General features: G+C 44.8%; 1 protein-coding gene across 11 annotated transcripts in view; it reads left to right on the top strand.

Annotated features, from left to right (window-relative positions):
* Positions 1-890: 890 nt before the first annotated feature.
* MBNL2 (muscleblind like splicing regulator 2) overlaps positions 891-9,941 on the top strand; it is a 118,085-nt gene continuing 109,034 nt past the window's right edge. For 10 of the 11 annotated variants that reach the window (XM_072994705.2, XM_072994702.2, XM_072994703.2 and 7 more), the window contains exon 1: positions 891-1,024. The gene's annotated coding sequence lies outside the window, so the exon portion shown is untranslated. The remainder of the gene's footprint in view (positions 1,025-9,941) is intronic. The other variant, XM_020783538.3, reaches the window with a different exon arrangement.

Genomic DNA, 9,941 nt, shown 5'->3' with positions numbered 1-9,941 from the left:
AGGTATGCAAAAAAGAATGATTCCTTGAAGAAAAGCATGAGTTTTCCCTGCACATACAATAACATCTAGTAAATGGGAAATTTTGAGTTGATTTGGATCCTGCTAAATCTGGAGTACAGTAATTGGGGAAGTATATTGGAACGTAATAGAAACATTAATGTCTTGGGTTCTTGATATATTCTCCATTCCCTTTTGAGTACTGTAGTTTTAGATGACAGACTAGAATGGTCCCAGGTACATGGAGGAAAGATATAGAATGCAATATACCTCAAGTAGGGCATCTCAAAACCTTGGTAACATTTTTAAAAATCACGCCCCCGCTTTCTCCTTGCTGCATAGAGTCAGAAGTGATGGGTACGCTCTGTCTGTGCGATTTAATTTTTTAAAAAAATGTCCGAAAGGGCTTTTCTCTGCAGCAAGGCCCTTCTTTCTCAAGCCGGGTCCCATCCTGTGAAGGGCATAAATCAAGAGGGCGACAGGTTTAAACGCCGCCCGCGCAAGAAACCTTTATTTCCGCCCCCACGTCATCCTTCGCTGCTGTGTTCCTCCCGGACAGGAGCCGTAGGGCTGTAAAGGGGCAGGTGGGAAGCTGGCAGTCGGGCAAGCCCAGTGGCGAGCACTAATCCGGATCCTGTAGGCGAACAGGCGACTCTAAGCAGAGAGGAGCGGGAGGGAGAGTGAGTGGCGCCACCCGCGCACGGATGTCCCAGACCCAAGCGGCATCACGGCTCCCGCCTTCGCCACAGGGGGGAAAGCCCTTTCCAGTTCACGCCGCACCACGTCTCCTCCGGGGCGGCCTTTCCGCGGCGGCTGCGGCGGCGGCTCTGTGAGGAGGAGGAGGAGGAGGAGGAGGAGCAGGCGAGAGGCGGCGCTACCGCCCTGGTTGCAGCCCTTCGGGGGCGGGCCTGGTTCAGCCGAGTCCCCAAGCGGCCGTCTCCGCCTCGCCTGGAGAGGCTGACAAGTTCCTGCGTTTCGCGCCCAGCCGCGGGAGCCCGGCCAGAGCTCCGGGCTCCGCACCCAGCAGGTGAGAGAAGCGAAGGGGGCCACCGGCGTTGAGGCGCCCCGGCTCTCTCTCTCTCCCCCCTCTCCTTCCCGGCCCGGAGAACAAGGGCAGGCTAGGTGGCAGTTCTTGAGGGGTGCGCACGGAGTACCCGCCTCGAGGAGATGTGGTCAGGTTTGTGTGTGTGTGCGTGTGGGTGCGTGGGTGGGTGGGTGGAGGGGGCTGAGGAAAGGACATGGGCGCCTCTAGGGTGGCGCGGGGAGCGCACGTAGGGAACGTTGTTGCGTGTGCGCGCGCGAACGGGCGAGCCGAGCTTCTTGCCTTTTCGCCCGCCAGCGCGCAGCGGGTGCTATGGAGATGAGTGCAGGTTCCCTGCGTAATCGAGGCGGCGAGGGCGAGCGGCGTTGCCAGGCGTCCTGTTTACCCTCTAGTCTCGGCTCCGGTTTTGCACGGGGTGTTCGCGCTGGTGCTTGGCACGGCAGAGGACTAAAGCAGAGGAGTTCGCGCCCAAGTGCTGCTGCGTTTAACCCATGGCTTGCCGCTACTGCCTCGCGCCCGGATAGCCAAGTCCAAAAAGTCCTGGAGGCCGAGAAGCGGAGGGAAAGCCCATAAGGGCGACATTCCCCCCCCCCCCAACCTCAGAGCAGCCAGTCCCTTGGGTAGGGGAGCGCAGCGCAGTCAAACCTCGGCGAAGCCCATTGAGAAGCAGATCCTGTCCCTCGACGCCTTTGCTGGATCTGTTTACATTTTGCTTCCCAGCAAACACCGGGTTTTCTTTCGGTGACACCGAGCACCTCCGAAGCAGGGAGGCTGCCTCCGGTTGCTTGTCCCCTTGTAAGGAGTTGCATTCGCAACCTCAACGCCTCACTGAAGCAGAAAAGCGTCTCTCTCTCTCTCCTAAAAGAGTCGATGGTTGGGAAGACGACGACGACAGTTACGTGACGGTTGTGTTCAGGCAAGAACAGTTTCCACGCTTTTTAGAACGTGTGGAAAGAAAGCGGCTATTCCCGATTACTTTTGGTTCAGTGCTGATTCATAGTTTTGTTAACTCAGCATTTGGCAACCGGGTACAGTCCTTTGGTAGACAGCAGCAGCCAGCAGAACTAATGTTTGCGTTTGACTGAGCTCGTCCCCAGCAGGCGAGAGAGCTGGTCGGCAAGGTGTTTTCAGGGCTGCCGTGTGTTTCTTAAAGGTAGCGTTAGCGTGGCTTCACACCCGTGCCAAAAGGAAGGAGCATCGGTCCTCGTCGACGCAATTCGGCGGCGTGACAAGGCATTCCAAACAAACTACTTTGTAGGGAGGAATCAGAGAAAGAGCACTACAAAGAGGCAAAGAAATTACACATAAAAATAGGGCTTTAAGCGCTGGGCCTGCATAGAGATGGTGGCCTTTCAGACATTTGGAATTTGTAAAATCCTATTAATGTCTAAGGTATGCAGTAATTTTATTTTTGAATGTAAGAACAGATTATATTTCTAGAAATGCACTTAAGGGCGCAATCCAATGCATACTTGCTGAAAAGTGAATCCTGTTGAAGTCTCTTACTTTTACTTCTAAGGGAATGTGTTTACATTTGTGTTGTGTGAATGCAGCCTCCCTGCTCCAAGTTAAAGCAGGTGGGGGAATCCCACACAAGGCTGAATGATTACCTGGTGTCCTGACAGTGCCATGCACTGCAATGCTGCACACAAACTGATGGTCCAAGGCCGTTACTGCTTGTATGCTTTACATTGTTTACAAGATGGCCTGAAACACATGTGGTGGGAAGGAAATTTCTGTCAAATGGAGCAGAACAAGAGTGCTGCCTAAGTTTGGTTCCAAAATTAAAATGATAATAAAATGCTTAAAAAGTTGCATCAGAATATTGTGTGTGGTGACAGAGTTTGCAACATAATAAATGTGTAAATATGACTTTAAAAGATCTGTTTTCACTTTTAAGAGCTGATAGATATCAAATTAAATGAAGTTATGATTGTCCTAGGTCTGCTATATATGTTAAAAACCTAACCATATTGTTTCAAAGTGCTGTCATGTGTCTAGAATTGCAGCACAGCTTTTGAAAACATGAATTAATTATTATACCAGAAGCCATGTTCAATAATTTTCTGTATTAAAGGGTGTTTTCATATGTCATGTAATAAACTTAATGTGTTACTCTAGAATAACTTTCAGGAGGTATGAAACCGATACCAGAACTCAAAATATTAAGAATGGCAGTAAGCAGCTATTAACTGATTGAATTTAGCAGACTATTCTTCCAATAAGTATTCTTAAGATTGTGGTTACAGTATTAGTTAAACCTGTCAACCTAAGAATATAATAATATCAGGAAATAAGTCTTACAGAACACAATGGAGTAATTATTTCTGAATTAACATGTAGAGGGTTGTGTTGCATAAAAAATTACTTGATAATTTTTCTGACTGAAATATGAAGGTTCCCTCCCACCCACCCATGAATGAGTGTGTGCAGGATACTGGAAGGCAATCCTAAAAGTATGTAAAAGAACCTGGAATATTTTTAGGCACAGTCCAAGAATTCAGTGGGGTAAAAAAGGGTTCTGCAGTCAGATGTCATGATGAACTGAGTTCATGTATTTCACTCCCTTCACTCTGCACTGTGAATATGAGGAAACTGGAAGGTGATACTTAGTTGTTGTTTTGCAGTTCAGTTTAGTATGTTTTTTTAAACCCAAAACTATAGTCGATCAGAGGTATGAAGTCAACTTCATAGAACCAGGCTCGAAGGACTTTTGCAGATACTTTTTAGATACTTCAGTTTTGCTATTACATTAGCCAACTCATTTGCCAAATGGAGGTTTCTTTCATCAAATAATAGTTTGGCTGTAAAATGCAAGAGATAAAGCCAAATCCTGTCTACCAAACCAGAAATCCAGTTGTTATGCTTAAAAGCACTCAGCAGAGGGACCCTTATTTGGAGGCTGAGGAGGCAACTACAGTGGGGTCTCTACTTAAGAACATCCCTACTTAAGAACAATCCAACTTAAGAACAGCTCCATTTGCTAAATTTTGCTTCTACTTGAGAACAGAAATCCAAGATAAGAACAGGAAAAAAAAAACCTTTCCTGCTCTTTTTTTAACCTTAGGTCATCTTAGGTTAAAAAAAATTCTCCCCCTAGTGGTAGAGTACGTATTAACCAGCTTTGCATTAGTTCCTATGGGAACTAATGCTTCAATGTACAAACGCACCTCTACATAACAAAAAAACAGCCCGAACGGATTAATTGGTTTTCAGTCCATTCCTATGGGAAATTTTGCTTCAACTTAAGAACGTTTCAACTTAAGAACACCATTCCAAAATGGATTAAGTTCTTAAGTAGAGGTTCCACTGTAGTTTCTATGGACGGAAAAGAGCAGATACGGATTAAATGGTTTTCAATGCATTCCTATGGGAAATGCAGATTCAACATAAGAACTTTTCAACTTGAGAACCACGTTCCAATACGGATTAAGTTCTTAAGTAGAGACCCCACTGTAAAGGTGTTGCAGCCTTAACCTGGTGTCCTGATTACCCCATCCAGTTTTAATAATTATTTATTTATTTAACTTACTGTATTTTTCTGGGCATAAAACAATGCTTTTTCCTAAAACAATTAGAGGAAAAATTGAGGGTCGTTTGATATGGAAGGCAGCAGGAGACGGAGGCAGGGGAACAGCTGCACTTGGCCGCCTCTCGCTGCTACCCATTGACTGCTGCCGCTGCCATCAGATCACCTCCTCTAGCGGTTGTCTCCTTCAGGCATGGGACAAGGCGGGCGACATGAGCTGGAGGTAAGCTCCGGCAGTCGCGCTGGAGGAGACGATCAGGCGGTGGAGGCGGCAGCAGCAGCAGCAGGAGGCGGAGGAGCAGCCACGCTGGGCTGCCCCTTGCGGATGCCCATTGCCTGCACTTCCGCCTCCAGCAAGGGTAAAAATTAGGGGGTCTTCTTATACATTGGGGGGGGGTCATTGTGAAGGTTCTCTTGTACCAGCTTCCCTTTGTTTCAGTAAACCACAAGATTCATGAACTTCAACATCTGAAACTTCAACATCAGCGGGTTCTCTTGGAAAAGTCTTGTTCGAGCAACAGCTCTCTCAAGGGTGGCCAAAGATTCTCTTCAAAGGGGTTAACTGTCGTTATATTCCAGGGTCCAGCCAGTGCTCTTTCTTGATCCGCTGCTCCCTCATCAGGTTCCGTTGGGTTCAGAAGCGGGAGAGTCTCTTAATCCCCAATCCATCCGCACCATGGGGACCCCTCTCCCGGTGAATTGTCCCAAGGTCCACAAAACACCCCATTTTCTGTAACTCTTCGAGATGCCATGCCCTGCGTGCCTCGTTCTCTCTGGCGATGGCTTCTTTCTCCTCTCTAACCTTTCTCCTCCATTCCCGGGTCTCGGACTCACCCTAGTAAGAAGGTCTCTGAGGTAGCCCTTTCCTCCTCCGGCTCTCAGCTTCAGCCTTAGGCACCCGAACCTGCTCCCATTTGTAGGTCCATGGATCTTGCATCCATATGTATTCCCAGCCACCCGGGATACAGTCCCGGGTCGTATTTATATCTCCCATTCCCGCCTCAGCCAGAGCCCGCCCCGTCTCCTCTTTTCCTGCCATTTCAACTCCTGTCAGGTAGCAGCCACACTTAACCCTTTCAGCACTTTCTCTAAGTCCTGGGTGTCTACTGCTTGGGATATGCTCTTTCCCCTCCTGTTCTTCTCCTCCAAATCCCGGATGTCTTTACACTGGTCTCTCTTTCTGGGCGGGGTGGGAGGTGGGGTAGTCTGAGTTGCTCTAGATGACTTAGGGAGAGACGGCTCTCTTAGAAAAACCTCTTGTCCCTGGTCTTTCCCTTCACAGTCATATACAGGGGAAAATATGGTATATACCTCCCAGTAGTGTGCTACACACTCTCTGGATGGTGAACAACCAACACATATAAACTACAAATAATACAATTCTGATTACAAACATTGACAAACATAAACAATAAAATAAAACCACATGACCTGTGGAATCTGATGTAAGCAAACAAATTTAAATCACAGTTGGGCATCAGATAGCACACATCAATAAAAAGCAGCTTTAAACATTTCAGTTTTTTAGTAGCTTGTTAAACTCTTTGAGGAAGGGTGCTTGGCAAACCTCTGCTGGTATTTTATTCCAAAGATATGGGGTCATAATAAAAAATGCCTGGTTTCCGGTGGGAACTTGTCCTTCTTAGGTGGTGCTCTTTTTAACAATATGGAGTGCAAGGAACAGGTTAGATGCGTGGCTGTTTTGTAGGAGAGATGTTCCAACAGGTATCAGAGTCCTACGCCATTTGTAGGAAATTACCAGCATCTTGAATTGAGTACAGAAGTGAACAGGAAAGCAGTGGAGATGTGCCAGTACTGAAATTATGTGTTCACATCTGCTAGTACTTGTAATCAACTTGTCCTATGCATTTTGGGCCTGCTGGAGCTTCCATACTAGCTTCAAGGGCAGCCCTTTGTAGAGAGCATTACAGTAGTTTGTATTGGACATCCCCAAAGCATGAACCATTTTTGCTAGGTCTTTCCTCTCCTGGTAGGAGCATAATAGGGCAATAAACCGAAGCTGATAAAAAGCACTCCTGATCATAGCAGATACATGTGCCTCCAAAGAGGGCTGGGTCCAGGAGTACAAACTTTGAACCTGTTTCTTAGGGGGAGTGTAACCCTATCAAGGCCAGGTGAGTTATCTTTCTAACCAGTCAGGTGAACTTCCCAAAATAGGATCTCCATCTTATCTGGATTCAGTTTCAGTTTATTGGCCCTCATCGAGCCCATTATTGCAGCCAGATGGCATTCTAGGACCTGCACTGCATCATCTGGTAAGAGCTAGGCTTTCTGCATAAATAGCATTGCCTCAAGGAGAAAGAGTTATTCTTAAATATTTATGATGTTTTGAATACTGAAGTGGGCGAATACAACGTGTTGGAAGAGAAATGGTAAAACATGAGTAAAGCCATTTTCCAATGGCAGCCACTCCATGGGGATGGGCAGGTTTCTTACACCCTTGCCCCATTTTGGACTGTGTTGGAGATAAGCTAAGTAGGGGCTTGTTTACACGGCTGAGGAGGAACCAGCTGGATCAGGTGAAATTGCCATGTCATATGGGCCCTATTCTGTCTACTTTTTTAGAGTATGTATTACGTGCATTTATTGTTTATTAGAAGTTGAGGTGGGATAGAGGTGGTGAGATTTCTGATGTGCCTATCAAGATTATCTATCTATCTGTCTGTCTGTTTAAAACGTTTTTACCTTTTTCCTTAAAAGGGCCCAAGGTGGCTTACAGCAATTAAAAGACAATATTTAAAAGTCAAAAACAATAAGTATATAAATATTTAAAAAGGAAATAAACAAGTATTATATTAAAAATCCATTTAACATCCATTTAAAAAAACTCCATCAGGCTACCAGTCACTAAGGAAAGCCTGCTAACATCTGAAGGAAAAATTGGGAGTTTAAATTAGTTTTACCTCAGCAAATAACAAGCCCTGAACTGTTCCATTAAAAAAATGGTCAGAAACCATGTGCAAACAGATAATGACCATTACTTCACATGAAGCTGCTTCAGACTGAATCAGAACACCCATTGTTATTGTTGTTTAGTCGTTTAGTTGTGTCCGACTCTTTGTGACCCCATGGACCAGAGCACGCCAGGCCCTCCTGTCTTCCACTGCCTCCTGGAGTTGGGTCAAATTCATGTTCGTAGCTTCGATGATATCCTCTGTCGTTCCCTTCTCCTCCTGCCTTCACACTTTCCTAACATCAGGTTAGGAACACCCATTAGCCTTTACTAAAAACCAGCCAACAAACAAACAACTTGGTATCTTCTGCTAAGGTGGGCAATTATCTGACAGTTGATCATAAGAGTTGATCATGTTTTCTAGATCGCTAAGAGCTAGATATCATTGTTCAGCCAGTGATGGGCCCATTTCTAACCTTGATATTTTGGTGTAGGTACTGTATTAATGATGTGACATTTGGTTTTGTTTTGTTTTGTTTTGTTCTTTTGATGCCAGCTCCCAGAATTCTCCAAGAATTCCTCAGGCAGAATTCTAGGAATTAAAACTCTGAGAGCTGGCATCAAAAGAACAAAACAAAACAAAACCAAATGTCACATCATTAATACACTACCTACAGGTGCCTACAGACAACTATATTTTGCTGAACTGGAAAAAAGCCTGCTTTGGAGTCCATTTCCTGTTGTTAATGTAAAAAAAATGGAATTTGCTACAGTGCTTCCTGGGCATCGTGGTTCTTTGGGAGACACCTTAAATAGAACATAAAGAGCAGTGAGACTGCAACTCCCAGAAAGCTTCATGGTAACTTCCATTTTTGTACACTGACAATAGAAAGTAGGCCTGAGGCAGACATGGAGCCTTCAAGACAGGTGAGTGAAATACTGGTGTCTGTAACTGCGGATCTGTGAGCTGGAATTCACAGAATTCTGCCTGGGGATTTCTTGGAGAATTCTGGGAGGTGGAGTCTAAAAATTCTAAATGGCACATCCTGAAAAGGTATGTCTGAAGTTGAAGATTTGCATTATAGTGATTTAGGTTTTTCTCAGTAGGACATTTGGATTGTATTTGGGGTTTTGGCCAACAATTTCCTCAGGGAATTGATCCAACTAACTGCACACTCTTACTTTTATAGGCTATCTCTCTTGCTTTTGATATTTGCAGTTATGACAACTGATTGTGGCTGGACTTAAAAGCCAGAGTTCTGTTGGTGCTCATTTAAGGTTTGCAGAAGTTGCTGCAGCTAATTGATGAGGCGCTAGACACACCATGCTTTCACAGTTGGTTATGTGACCAGGCACACAACCAAGACACACTTCAGCAATTTATCAGTTATGTGCAGTTAGCCATAGCACGTCACTAGATACTCCCATCTTTGCTCCAGTAGGATTCTGGCCAGTGTCTAATAGTCATGTGTGAAGTTCAGTTCCATCGCAGTTTCAGTGAGCTTTACTTATCAGCAAAAATGCCTAGGTTTGCAACTTAGATGGATTGCTAGTTGTACTTATGGAGTTAATAGCTAGATAGTGCCCCAGGAAATCCCATATGACAACATCTTGAGAGGATAAACATATATTGTGGATTATAATAAGGGAGTGTTTCAAGATAAGACTGGAATTAATCAAAAAGAAAAGTAGCAATCCTCACAAGATGTTGTTATATACAGAGAAAAACATTACTCTTTACAGTGCTGAACCATGGTGAGAAGTCCAGCCCCTCAGTGCAGGTTATCCTTCAGGGCTTCTAAACTTGTAACAGTGTCATCATTGGGTCACAAGGCCAATAGAAAGGGTTCAAAGATGGACATTCCATCAAGCTGTGCTGAAGTTGCTTTGTTTCCATATATTTAGTAACTTTTATACTGAAAAAAAGGGAAGTATTGGTTGGAACCAAATGTAAAATTTTGCTCAACTGGAACGAGATCTAAAATTTGCCAGGCCATTTCTGCCCAACAGCAGTGTCTCATTATGTCTTCCTTTAAAGAAGATGGGAGCTTGCCCTCATCCAGTGAGACATTAGCACCCTACACTCTGCATTGTTGACATGCAGTGTGACAGTCTGTGGAATGGTGATCTACAGCTGTCATGAAATTGTCAAATTCTCTCATCTTGGAAAGAACTAGTCCAAGACCAGTTATTTTCCAGGAGACCTATAAGACTCCTATATGTAGAATGCCTTTCTGTGATCTTGGGAGTATATCTGGCCAGCATCAAGATTCCATCTGTCTTGGACAAGGATCTTTGGTCATATCATTTCTAGAATCAATTCCAACTTTTCTGTTGGAATTGATCTTATGCCACTTTCCATTCCTCTTCTTTCATCTTCTCTACTCTTTCTCTACATATAGGAGTCTTTTTTTTTAAATACTCAATTTTCTGTAACTATTTTTGTAACTATATATTGA

The sequence above is a fragment of the Pogona vitticeps genome, chromosome 3 (genome assembly GCF_051106095.1).
Source record: "Pogona vitticeps strain Pit_001003342236 chromosome 3, PviZW2.1, whole genome shotgun sequence".
NCBI lineage: Eukaryota > Metazoa > Chordata > Lepidosauria > Squamata > Agamidae > Pogona > Pogona vitticeps.
This window is presented reverse-complemented; position numbering and strand designations above follow the sequence as displayed.